Source organism: Phyllostomus hastatus, unplaced genomic scaffold (genome assembly GCF_019186645.2).
Source record: "Phyllostomus hastatus isolate PE091 unplaced genomic scaffold, TTU_PhHast_1.1 phas_contig_84, whole genome shotgun sequence".
NCBI lineage: Eukaryota > Metazoa > Chordata > Mammalia > Chiroptera > Phyllostomidae > Phyllostomus > Phyllostomus hastatus.
In genome coordinates this window covers 475,354-486,777 of record NW_025333969.1, presented here as the reverse complement: position 1 = coordinate 486,777, position 11,424 = coordinate 475,354, and the positions used below count along the sequence as shown (strand labels likewise).

The 11,424-nt window shown below is 48.5% G+C and overlaps 1 long non-coding RNA gene across 1 annotated transcript; it reads left to right on the top strand.

Annotated features, from left to right (window-relative positions):
- The first annotated feature begins 2,544 nt into the window (after positions 1-2,544).
- LOC123826632 lies at positions 2,545-7,080 on the top strand. Its single transcript, XR_006787096.1, has 2 exons — positions 2,545-2,679; positions 5,972-7,080. It is a non-coding gene; the product is annotated as an uncharacterized LOC123826632 (long non-coding RNA).
- Positions 7,081-11,424: the final 4,344 nt, after the last annotated feature.

The window sequence follows — 11,424 nt, the reverse complement described above, 5'->3', positions numbered from 1 at the left end:
AAAAAATAGGACAACTGTAATTGCATATTCAATAAAATAATTTTAAAAAATAAGAGAGGAATTAAAAAAAAGAATTTGGGGATACAGAAATGATTGAAAGCCAGTGGTGAGCAAAAAATCTGTAACTAATACTAAAAAACTACAGGAATTCTGCTTATAGACAGAATTAACAGAATACCAATGTTACCTGTCCAGACAACATATAAGGAAATAACAGTGGGAGAGTGTCAAGAGGGTATACAGCAAAGATGTAAATAACAATGACATTGTCATCTTTCATGGCAGGGAGTTCATCAGTACTTTATAAAGTGGAGAAACATGCTAAAATCTATTTCAACCTCTTGATGGTTTTCATAATCTTTTTCCTTTCAAACTTGAAGAAACAGTGCTCATTTTGTTTTCTGTGTCAGCCATCATTTATTTCTGGGTAACAAGTAATAATAAAACCAGCCACTGGTTGTTCAGCACTCATTCTGCACCAAACACTGTGGCCAGCACTGTTTGCACAGCCAGCCTCTGAGCTGGATGAGAGGAAGAAGAGGAGGCACCTGAGGCTTCGCATGGTGAAGCCCCTGGAACAGATGCAGACCTGGGATGCTTATATGTTCTGAGGCCACCCTATTTCTTCCTAACTGAACTGACTCATTGACAGTGGCAAACAGTGCCACCTGAGAGCCTGCCTCATGAAACAGAGGCAGCAGACGTGACATTCAGGAAAGAGTCAGGCTTGCTGGGTCAACTTTGTTCATCAAACTGGGAAGAATGCAATGCATTTTAAGTACTTCCATTTAAAGAATCACAAAATATGAGAGTGCAGATATATAAAAACTTCTAATGGCAACTATATTTGTTTTTAAAGCAAAGTTTCAATATCTTCTTAGGGTGGAAGCTGAATTCCAAACATTGCTCACTGAGCTGCTAAGCTGTGGAACTTGGGGCAGGAGGGGAGAGAGGGGTTAAAGCCAAATTTACTTTGACCTCCTGGGGTCATAGACCCCATGGATATCTGGAATGTAGCTCTAAAGATGTGGAAAGTAATTTTTTTCTGGTCTGCAAATTTGAATATGCAAAAATGTGTTTTCTAATCTTTTCTATAATTGAACACAATTTCTATCTCAAGCCCCCATTATGCTGAGTTCAGAAAAACTAATCATATGCATGCATTTCATGTGTATGAGGCTTTTCCCCCCAGTCTATTCAGAATTTTCTTCTTTTTCCCACCATGTGGTATCATCTGAGCTCTGAAGGGTTGTAACACCATCTAGCCCTGAGTGGTTGGGGTGTCCGGGCTAGGCCAGGCTCTCAAGTGTCCATGGACAGCTAATGGGATGCCAGGAGCTTGGCCATCTCTGCTATGCACTCTGCAAAGACTGAGAAGGTGCTCTGTCACCAGACTTCAGGCTTACCTTTTCAGCACTGGCCTCTTTCTAACCAGTGAGTATACTCCCTCTCTGACTCTCACAGACTGTGATGCCATTGCACCCCATTCTGGAACACTTCTGGGTTTTCTTGACACTTATCTGCCTAGACCCAGGTCTACTATACTGTATCAGGCTGAAGGATATGGGAAGGCAGGAAACTTTAAGAGATTTGCTGCCTCCCTCTGACTCCCTTAGCCCAGACCTGGATGGAGGACCAAGGCATTCTCTGCCCTAAGATTCCACATTCTTCTGAAGTGACTGCTGTTCCTCCACACTTAGAAGCCTGCAGCTAAACATTGCTTTTGTTGGTCCACTCCCCAGGGAGTGAGTCCAGCACCTTTTAGCTTCAAGGTCTAGTTATAACAACAGAATGAGGGTAGCATTCTAAATTTGAAAGCAGTGGAGTTAGTAGAGGAACTACCAAGAATGAAAACTACACTTGTTACTGTGTAAAAATTTTGCCAGCTCCTTTATAGAGCATACAGGTAGACAAATGCTGGCAGCCACAGGCATGAGCACACAGAGGTAGAATCACCTCTGTGCTGAGATAGACACTTAGGCTTCTGGGCAATCACCCCATGCTGCCTTCCACGTTCCTCCTCACTGCGAGATACACAGTTTCATTGTCCTCACTGACATGGACCATCCAACTCTCTGCAGGTGCAGATTCCTGCTGCTCTGGGTTCTGTGGTGCATCCTTCAGAGAAAGCCTAGACACTGAGTGCCCAGCACCAAGTTTGGCATCAGGGATCTGTCTCTCTCCCTCAGGGGAGACAGCCAGTCATCCTGCATTCAATGAGAATCCCTAGGCAGCTGTGTAATAAGCAGGCCGTGAAAACAGCTTCCTCCAAACTGATGGAGTCAGCTGAACCTTGAAGACTGAAATTATATTTGAGTCAAATGGCCAATATGTAGGACATTTTGCATTAAGAGACAGTGGGCTTTGTAATTCCACAGCTGCCCTGAGATGTTTGTTTCAAGTCCATCATCTCTGTATGGTAAATGACTATTGTATGGAAAATTAAATGAGAACACTTTCCTTCCTGGCAGTTGTTACTCCTGCATTACTCTCTTTATCTATTGGATCTCAATAATCAGTGTCTTCTGCTTCTAAAACAGGATACAGCAGTCTTGTGGCTGTGAGGGCTCCTGCCTAGAAATGAAGCCCCATCCTCAGAGGCCAGCAGACCCAGAGATGCATGAACAATGCTGCTCCTGGAGGCCCCAGCACCCTTTCTCCCTTGGATGGCAAACCATGGTAACACTAGGGGAAAAAGTGTATCAGCTTGGTGTCAGAGGGCCCTGATAGTAATTGGGCTCTGTCTCCTTAGGGATCTGTGCTTGTCGAAGCCTCAGCCAGTATTAACCTTATCTTCCTTGAAGGACCATTAGGCTCAAGTGGAGAACCAGCACAGTCCTCATCAGAGCCACAGCTGATAGACTTGGGCCTCTTCCTTCTCTGTCATCCAGACCTTTTGTTCTGGAGGGGGAGGACATAGAGTGCCTGACTGGTTCCTTTTGACATCCACCCCAAGACATGGAATATGGTCACCCTGACCCTCTAGGTGTCTTGTTCTAGCCCCTCCTGCTTTCCAGGCATTCTCAGGCAAGGATATCCTGCTCAGCTCTATCCTCTGCATCTTTATTCCACCACACCTCCAAAGGTGAGGGATTTGGAAAACATTAGTCCTGGAACAAGTCTTATTCTATGTTGAGAACTCAGATAAATTCAGAAAAGTAATTAGAGAAATTTTCTTGAAAAAAGCCTCAACAGCCAGTTCAGAGTTGGGGTCATTGGCTTATCACAAACAGGCATCTGTTGGGGGAAATGGTGTCTGGAGGTGGGGAGGGAGATGTTCAGGCCTGAACAGCCCTGCATGGTAGGTCTTCTTCCTTGCACTCAAGGACAGTGAAGTTCCCAGGGTGGGATGCTTAGGTAGTGGCATGACTTGTTTTACTTCATTCAATCCCCGGACAGATATTTAAGATGTTGGCCCTGTTTTATAGATGGGGAACTAAAGTCAGAGAGTGAAGGAATAGGCCCAAGGTCCTTGAAAGACTAAGTAGAAGAGGAGGGACCAAGAAGTGGGGCAGCCTGTCCCCAAAGCCCCTGAGCTTCATAGGTATCACCATCCTTTATAAGACCTTTCTTTTGCCTGAGACACATTCTCTTGAGATCAGGCCAGAGAAGGAGAAAGCACCAGGCATAGAGATGAGTGTTTCATTACCATCATTTTGAACTATCCTCACAGCACCTGTCTGTGGTGAAAAGGCACACCCCAGTTCATATACTAGGAGGCTGAGATACAGCTTAGTTAAGTGACAAAGTAGGAGTCACTTGGGTGCTTCCCCCCACCCCAGGACCTGGGAGAAGGTACAAGATGAGAGAGAATTGGCTGTCTAGCAGTTGCCCTGACATAGTTCAGCATGAAGTGCCCTGTCCCTACTGCTGAGCAACTTCCCAAACCTGCACAGACGAGGCCCTGCCTGTGCCTGCATATTGGCCCCCAGTGAGCATTGTGTTCAGGTGGGCACCAACAAGGTTCACACCTTCCCCATCTTTGACCTCTTCTTCCTCCTGCATTTCTTTTTTTTTATTTTATTTTAATCATTGTTCAAGTACAGTTTTCTCCCTTTTACTCCCATTCCAGCCCACCCACCCAACCCTCCCCACTTCCCTCCCATTACCACCCTCCCCCTAGTTTTTGTCCATGTGTCCTTTAAATTTGATCCTGTAAACCCTTCCCATTCTCCCCTGAAATTCCCTCTTCTCTCCCCTCTGGTCACTGTCAGTCTGTCCCCCATTTCAGTGTCTTTGGTTATATTTTGCTTGCTTCTTTGTTTTGTTGTTTAGGTTCCTGTAAAAGGTGAGATCATATGGTATTTGTCTTTCACTGCCTGGCTTGTTTCACTTAGCATAATGCTTTCCAGTTCCATCCATGCTGTTGCAAAGGGTAGGAGCTCCTTTCTTTCTGCTGCATAGAATTCCATTGTGTAAATGTACCATAGTTTTTTGATCCATTCATTTACTGATGGGCATCTAGGTTTCTTCCAGCCTCCTGCATTTCTGAGTTATGCTCCATGACAAAGTGGCCAACCCTTATGGGTTCCCTATCATGTTCTAATCTCCTGTTCACCTCTCAGACCACTACAGTCTACCTCTCACATACACCCTCTGCTCTTACAAGGTGTCCCACAATCTCTTAATGACCACGCCCTATACATGCCTACACAGGCCTGAGATCTTCTCACTGTCCTGAATCATGCCCTCAGTTGCTAGTACAATCATCCATTACAGTGGTTTCAACAAGACAGAGGATTAGCTGTCCCAGAGGTGGGTCATCCAAAACTACATGGTGGATCCATGATCACTAGAAATACAGGCTCCTTCTATCTTTCTGCTCTGTTCTCTTTAGCTTGCGGCTCCTCCAGTAGCCAAATGGTCCAAGATGGTTGCAGGAGCTACAGACATCACATCCAAGTTACAGAGGGCAGCAGAAAGGAGCAACAAGGGAGAGGCAAAAGCTTTTTCAGAAACCGTATATATGACATCTGTTTAGATATTATTGTCCACTCTATATGCTTGGAAGCTGGGAAATATGGTTTTTCATATGGGGTTATTAAGTGGTTAACTTCTGGATACTCTCATTCTCTCCCTTGGTTTTATGGGCATATGTGTATCTTGCCTTCATTGTACTCCTCTGGCCGTCCACCTCTGTTTCCTTCAGTGCTGGAGGTTTGTGGGTCTTCTTCTCTTTTCTCTGATTAGCCTTTCTTGGAAGGCTTTGCTAGTAATATCCTAGAAACCAGACAGAGGAGTTGATAAAATGGGGAAAAGGAGACAATGAGGGTACTTGGGTAGCAGATACACAGGTGAAAACGGTAATATGGCATCTGACTCTGAAAGGCAATAAAACGTGTGTAAAATCCTTGAGCCTATCCCTGGAAACACGACAACTACGTAAGGGCAAAAGGTAGTATACGATTATGTGCTAAGAGCCTGATAATCCAAGCAGAACCAAGAGTACTGAATCCAGGACCACCATGTACAATTGCAATAAAGGGTTGTAATTCCTAACCCTTGGTTGTCCCAGGACTGAAAGATATGCTGTAATGACCCGGCATGATGCCAGCCCATGGAATGGATGCAGTTTCCTTGGCTTGGGAAGGGAGAGAGTACTGGCTGCTACAGTGCCCAGGGAAGCTACTCTAAGGCAGCAGAATGTGAGAGACCCCGGGCTTAATGAGGACAAATTACAGATGTCCAGTGAGGCAGCAGCTAAGCAGAATGTGGGTGGAGAAGACACCCCATTTGACAAGGGATAGGGAGCAGGTCTCAAAAAGAAGCCCAGAGAGGGGCAAGGTTGTGGAAGAGGGATGGTGAGCTGGCTCCAGCTCCCACCTGGATTCAACAGCATCCTAGGTGCACCAGAACCTGACTCCAGAGACACACCACCCAGCTGCCTCCCATCTCTGCTCTGCATTTCCAGGAGACAAGGTCAGTGGTGTGCACCTTCTAATCCCAAGTCTGGTCACCTTTATTTTCACAGGACTGTGGACAGATCCAACAGGAATAGAAAGGACAACACAGCATGGCTGTCCTATGCCCTCAGGGGAAGAGGGGAAGAGACCATGTATCGTCCTCCCCAGGCCTGCCTTTGCCAGCCCCTGACCCCACAAGCCACAGAGCGTCCCTTGCAAGCAACCACTCCTTTCATCTCAAACACCTAAAGGACCACCAGAAGGGCAAGCCAAGGAGAGACTCAAACAGCTCTCACTACTCCAGGTCACCTCGCCCCAGAACCAAGCCCTGGCCCCAGGAGAGCAATGACCTGGAGACGTGACCCTTCAGGATGCAGTGTCCATCTCCAGCCACCCCCTCTTGAGTTCTGCCACATGGCCCAGGAGGCCGGCCATGCTTTTCTGCTGTGCAGCTTTGGGTAAATCCCCAACTTCTCTGGTTCTCCTGCATGTTCACTGGAGAGGAAGCACGGTGGCTCTGCACTCTGGAGCCCCATGGGTGGGAAGTACAGGGCAGAGACTGCGGGGACCATTGCCGCACCCAGGTGGCCCGAGCATCGCCAGCCCCAAGGTCTGCGTGGAGCTCGGGGTCCGGCCCAGAGAGACTCTGATTCCTGACCTTTCCCAGAGGGTCTAACCACTGGAGCAGCTTCGCGGACACCTCGGGTTTAGCTCGCTTGTGCCTGGGGCTCTGGTGGAACCCCCAACCTGCAGAACCCCCAACTCCACGGCTCCAACGCTGTGAGCAGGCCCCCACTTCCTCCCCTCCTGTCACTAAGTGACCCTGAAAAATCCAGCCTGTTCTCCGGACCTCAGTTATCCCATCCGTGCAGGATGAACACAAAAACTATAATCTGAAGACGCTGTTTTTCTCTCTAAACCGGAAAGCTAGGACTACCACGGATCCGCGTGCCGCGCGCGCCCTCTAGTGTCCAGTTCCGCCGCTGCACCATTTTCAGGGCGAAGCCCGGCCCCTTTCGTGTATTGGTTAATAAAAGAGGCGATAGAAAAGGGATTGGATAAATCAACCTCCGGGTGCATCAGTAATAGATGAATGGCAATGAAGGAGTGAACAATGGAATGGATGGACATTAAAATGAATGCACGCACAAAGTGAATAAATGAGCAGTGAAACTGAGTTCATTAATGGCCTTGTTTTTGACTTTTCAAACATGTTACATTTAGAATAAAGTATCACAAGGCCTTGTGCATGGCATGAAATCCTGCCCAATCTTACCCTCATCTTATCTGTCATCACTCAAAGTCCTTCTCCTTCTCAAGACTTCTTTGCCTGCCTTTTCCTCTGCAGGAACTTCTGGAGCTCTCCCATAGCTGTCACTCCTCATCCTTAGGGTCCAGCTGCTTCAGTGGCTTTCTTGCTCACCCTAAAGGGGAGCTTTCCTCTCAGCAGGGTGACATCCAGTATCTGCCTCTTCTTCCAGGCCTTATATACTGTAACACCAGATATGCCTATGGACATGTCCCAAAGGCTGCTGAGTGCCCCCACACAGTAGCTGCTCAGGACAAATGAAGGAAGAGGGCAGCTTGCTGGTGACCTGACTCCACACAGAAGCTCCCAGGAGTGAGCCCTGCTCCAGCCCTATCCACCTAGCCTGGAGCTGACAAGACCAGGAGGAAGCCAGGGGCCTAATTTCCAAGTCTGAGAGCCCAGCCTAGGGATCATCTAAGCAGCCAGCTTCACCCATCTCAATCCCAGGCATTGGGGAAGGGCTCTGGGAAAGGCAGTGGGTTATCAATACCAGCTCATTCCTCCTGCTGGCCTGTCTCCTCCAGGCGGGTCCTCTCCTGAGAGAGTGGTTCAAGGAGCCATGCTAATTAACATTGAAGATAATCATCAAGCAGTAGCATAGGATGACTTCCATCAGCCTCCAGTGATAACAGCACAACCCACTGCCTCCCCAAGTCCCCACAATCTACTTTCCTGCTCACTCCCTTGATTCCAGGGAGCCTGAAGTTTTCAGTGCAGCCCAATTAAAGGGGCTCCAGAAGATAAAAATTGTGTCTGGTTCTAGAAGAGCTCCTTCCTTGTGAGTCCTATATCATCTCCACTGACCAAAGCAGGTGAGGGGGCTCTGCAGCTCATTTTCTTCTCTTTATCTATGCATTCATACCTGCATCAGCTCTACTGCCTAGCAAGCATCACCAGCCATTCTAATTTTCTGGTTAATTTGCTCTTTCTGAATTTGTGAGCAGGAAGGGAAGGGCACGTTGACCTGCTTGCTTCCTTTAAAGAAAGGAGATGGTGTACTGGGGAGGCAGTTCCTCCAGCCTGCTCCTCCTCAGGATCATGGCCTGAGGTGAAGCAGGCAGGTGCTCAGAATGGGACCCTGCCAATGTCAGGGAGGTCCCATTGCGCACAGTGACCCTGTGAGTACTGGATGGCTACTCTGTCTCCCCTCCCCACTCTCCTCCTTAGCATGCCCAGGTCCCTGCCAGGCTCCTCACTGTGACTTTTACCCTCTTCTGCACCCACTTTCTCCCTTAATACTGATTTTTTTCTAAGCAAGCAGTCAGCTTGTCTGGGCGCACCCCGAGGAAACCATCTCCCTATGATGAGTGACTGTGTATCTCTGTTTTGCTCCTTTAGCTTCAGATGGACTCTGTGCCTGGTCTGGGGATCAGAGGCAAATATGGGTAGTTTACGAACCCTTTAAGCCTCTCTCCCCTTTGAGCTGTCTTCCTCACTTTCCTACAGCTGTAGTCACTCCAAGTCTGTCTTCTTGTTCTTCTGTCCACTGTGACTCTGGGTGTTCTGCCCTCATTTTCACATCCTCAGGCTGCTGCCCAGCTTCAGCTGGTGCAGGGAAAGTGGAAGCCAGGGCCATGCCTACTGTCTCCCAAAGCCCCACTGCAGGACCCTGCTGTGGTCACTCTCCCATGCCTTCTACAGTTGCTTCACTACTGTGTTCGGAGTTTAGCTATGGCCTGTGGCGATATTAATTTAACAGAGCTGTCCACCTTCGCTGTGAAGAGGGCTGCACTCACCTTCCATAGTCAGTTTTCTTTTTATAATCTGGCTTTGGGTCTGATCCCTCAACTCATTAGCACATGGGCTACACAAACTCTCTAGGTAATTGGTTCCAAGGAACAATGACAGATGACATACCTGTTTTCTTCCACCCTCCCACCCCCATGTCTAAAATAAGAATGAAGCACTTTCCTGATCATTATATAGGTAGCACCTATACCAGAAAAAAGTGTCCCAATCTGGGAGGTCCCAAGTGGCCTCAGACTACACAAACCTGTACACTCTTCCTTGACCTACAGAGAATGCCTGCTTTCCTGTCCAACCTCACCATCTAGCACCCTGGTGCAGGCCCTGAGGCTGGGAGGCAGTCAAGACTTCTTTCCCATGAACTCCTGTCCCTCCTGTACTAGAAACTCCAAGTGAGGCAAAGCCACTGAGGTCCCACAGTCCTGTTTTTGGGTAGCCCAAGGGCTTCAGGGCTTCTGTGCTCCTGCTAGTCTTCCTTTCACAAGCAGATGGTCTTCAGAAGATTCTGGGGCCAGGAGTGGGGGTAAATAGGCAGAGGTGCTCTGCCCCCATTTTTAGCCAACAGAACTCACTTCTTACTGTGGCAGACAAAGAGACACATGACTCATCCCCTCTTTGAGAGAAAGGACTCAGCACCAGGGGTGGGGTTCACTGCTGCCCTGACACTAATTCCTATATGCCTGCTCAACTTTCAGGACAATCACTATAGTCCCTCTGCTGCCCCCAGCCAATAACTAACTGAGCATGGTGGGTGTGTGAGGGCTGATCACTTCCCCAAAGCAGGACCCCAGGGCAAACAGGGTCTCCAGACAGTTCTGGAACTCCTCTCCACTCCCATGAACTAGCAGAGATGTGGTCAGATCTCACCATGGTCTGGGTCTCCCTGCCCAGTCCCACTCTGCTCTTTTCCTTTCAGGGTACTACACCCTGATAAATCTTCTGTTCTGCCACTCCATTCTTCCACCATTCTGGTCCCAGCCCCCTCGGTGCCTCTCCTGCTCTGCACTAGTCTTCTGCCCCAGCCTTACAAGCTTCCAGCCTTCCCTCTGCACTGGGATCTCTGTGGATGAATTTCACAACCCTTGTTGTTCTCCTCATGTTACAGGGTGCAGCAAAGAGGGGGGGACCCCAAATGGACATTTGAAATGGGGTCCAGAACTTAAGGTGTCCAGGAGATTTTAAGATGTCTCCATCCCCCTACCCAGGGTGTGGGTTGGGGGAAGGGACAAATGGAGCAAGGCCATTGAGATCTGTTTTGCATAGCAACAGCCTTGCAGCTACCCTCTGGCGTGGTCATTTAACATATCTATAGCCTTTGGCTGGTCGCTTAGATATGTTAAATAGCTGTGATCATCTCTGAGCCAGGGGAATGGAAGTAACTTCCCCACCAACACGTGACTGGGGCAGATCCCCCAAGCTATAGTGCCTGCGTGGGAGCTCTGAGAAGATTGGCTCCAGGACACGGGGCCACACCTGTCCAGACTCAAGATGGCAGCCCAGTAAAGCTGGAAGGATACGAGTTCTGGCATGTGAAGTGGAGTGTGGGAGGAGTCGGAAATGACGCTGCAGAGGAAGATTGGCTGCGGGGATTTAAAACCCAGACTTGGCGGCCATTAGAAAAGAGAACCACGTGGCTTTGGCAGAGTGGGGACCCCCCACAGCTTTAGAAGGGGGAACCACCACCTGGTTTTAGCAGAGATCCTGGCGACTCAGCCGAGGGTGCCAGGAACCCAGGGAGGTCTCCCAGTTGAGAAGGAGGACTAACTAAGAACCAGATGACTGTCTGAGCCATGGACTTCGTTTTCCTTCCCTGAGATACGGTACTCAGGACTGGGCAAAGGGGGAAGGAAGGAAGGACTGTGTGTTTGGGGGTGTTTTAAGGGACTTTGGGATTTTTTGATAAAGACATTAGGTCACTACTTTAAGTTTGTATAGCATTAAATAAACATTTCCTTTCCTTTTCACGAATCTCTGGCATTGAGAAATGTCTTTCCTCGGGCGGCGGACATAACGGACCCGGGGCCTTCTTTCAATAATAGTATATCGTTCCAGGCCCCCCTTGTTCTGTTCTGTAACACTCACAGCCAGTCTGCATGACACCTGTGAAAGGACCTGATCAAACTCTGTAGGGTCTTCATGGTGACTTCATCTCTAGGTCCTGGAATGCCTCCAGATGCGTTCTTATGCTCTCCACAAATATCTGTTGAATAAATGGTGAACACATGCACCAGAAGAGGCCCCCAGAAGAGAGAGCTGCCATGCGGTGAACTCTGTGAGGTCAGGGACTGGAGGACACACACCCGAGGCTCATGCCAAAGCCTCTTCCAAGGAAGCTGCCTTTAATCATGATGAGAGAGGTCAGTCAATGATGAGTAAGTGGTTCCCACTCCAGTTTCCTGCTTCAGCTCCACTGCCAGGCTCCCTGCATTTAAATCAGCTTTGCCTTTCCACCCAAGGAGAAACATA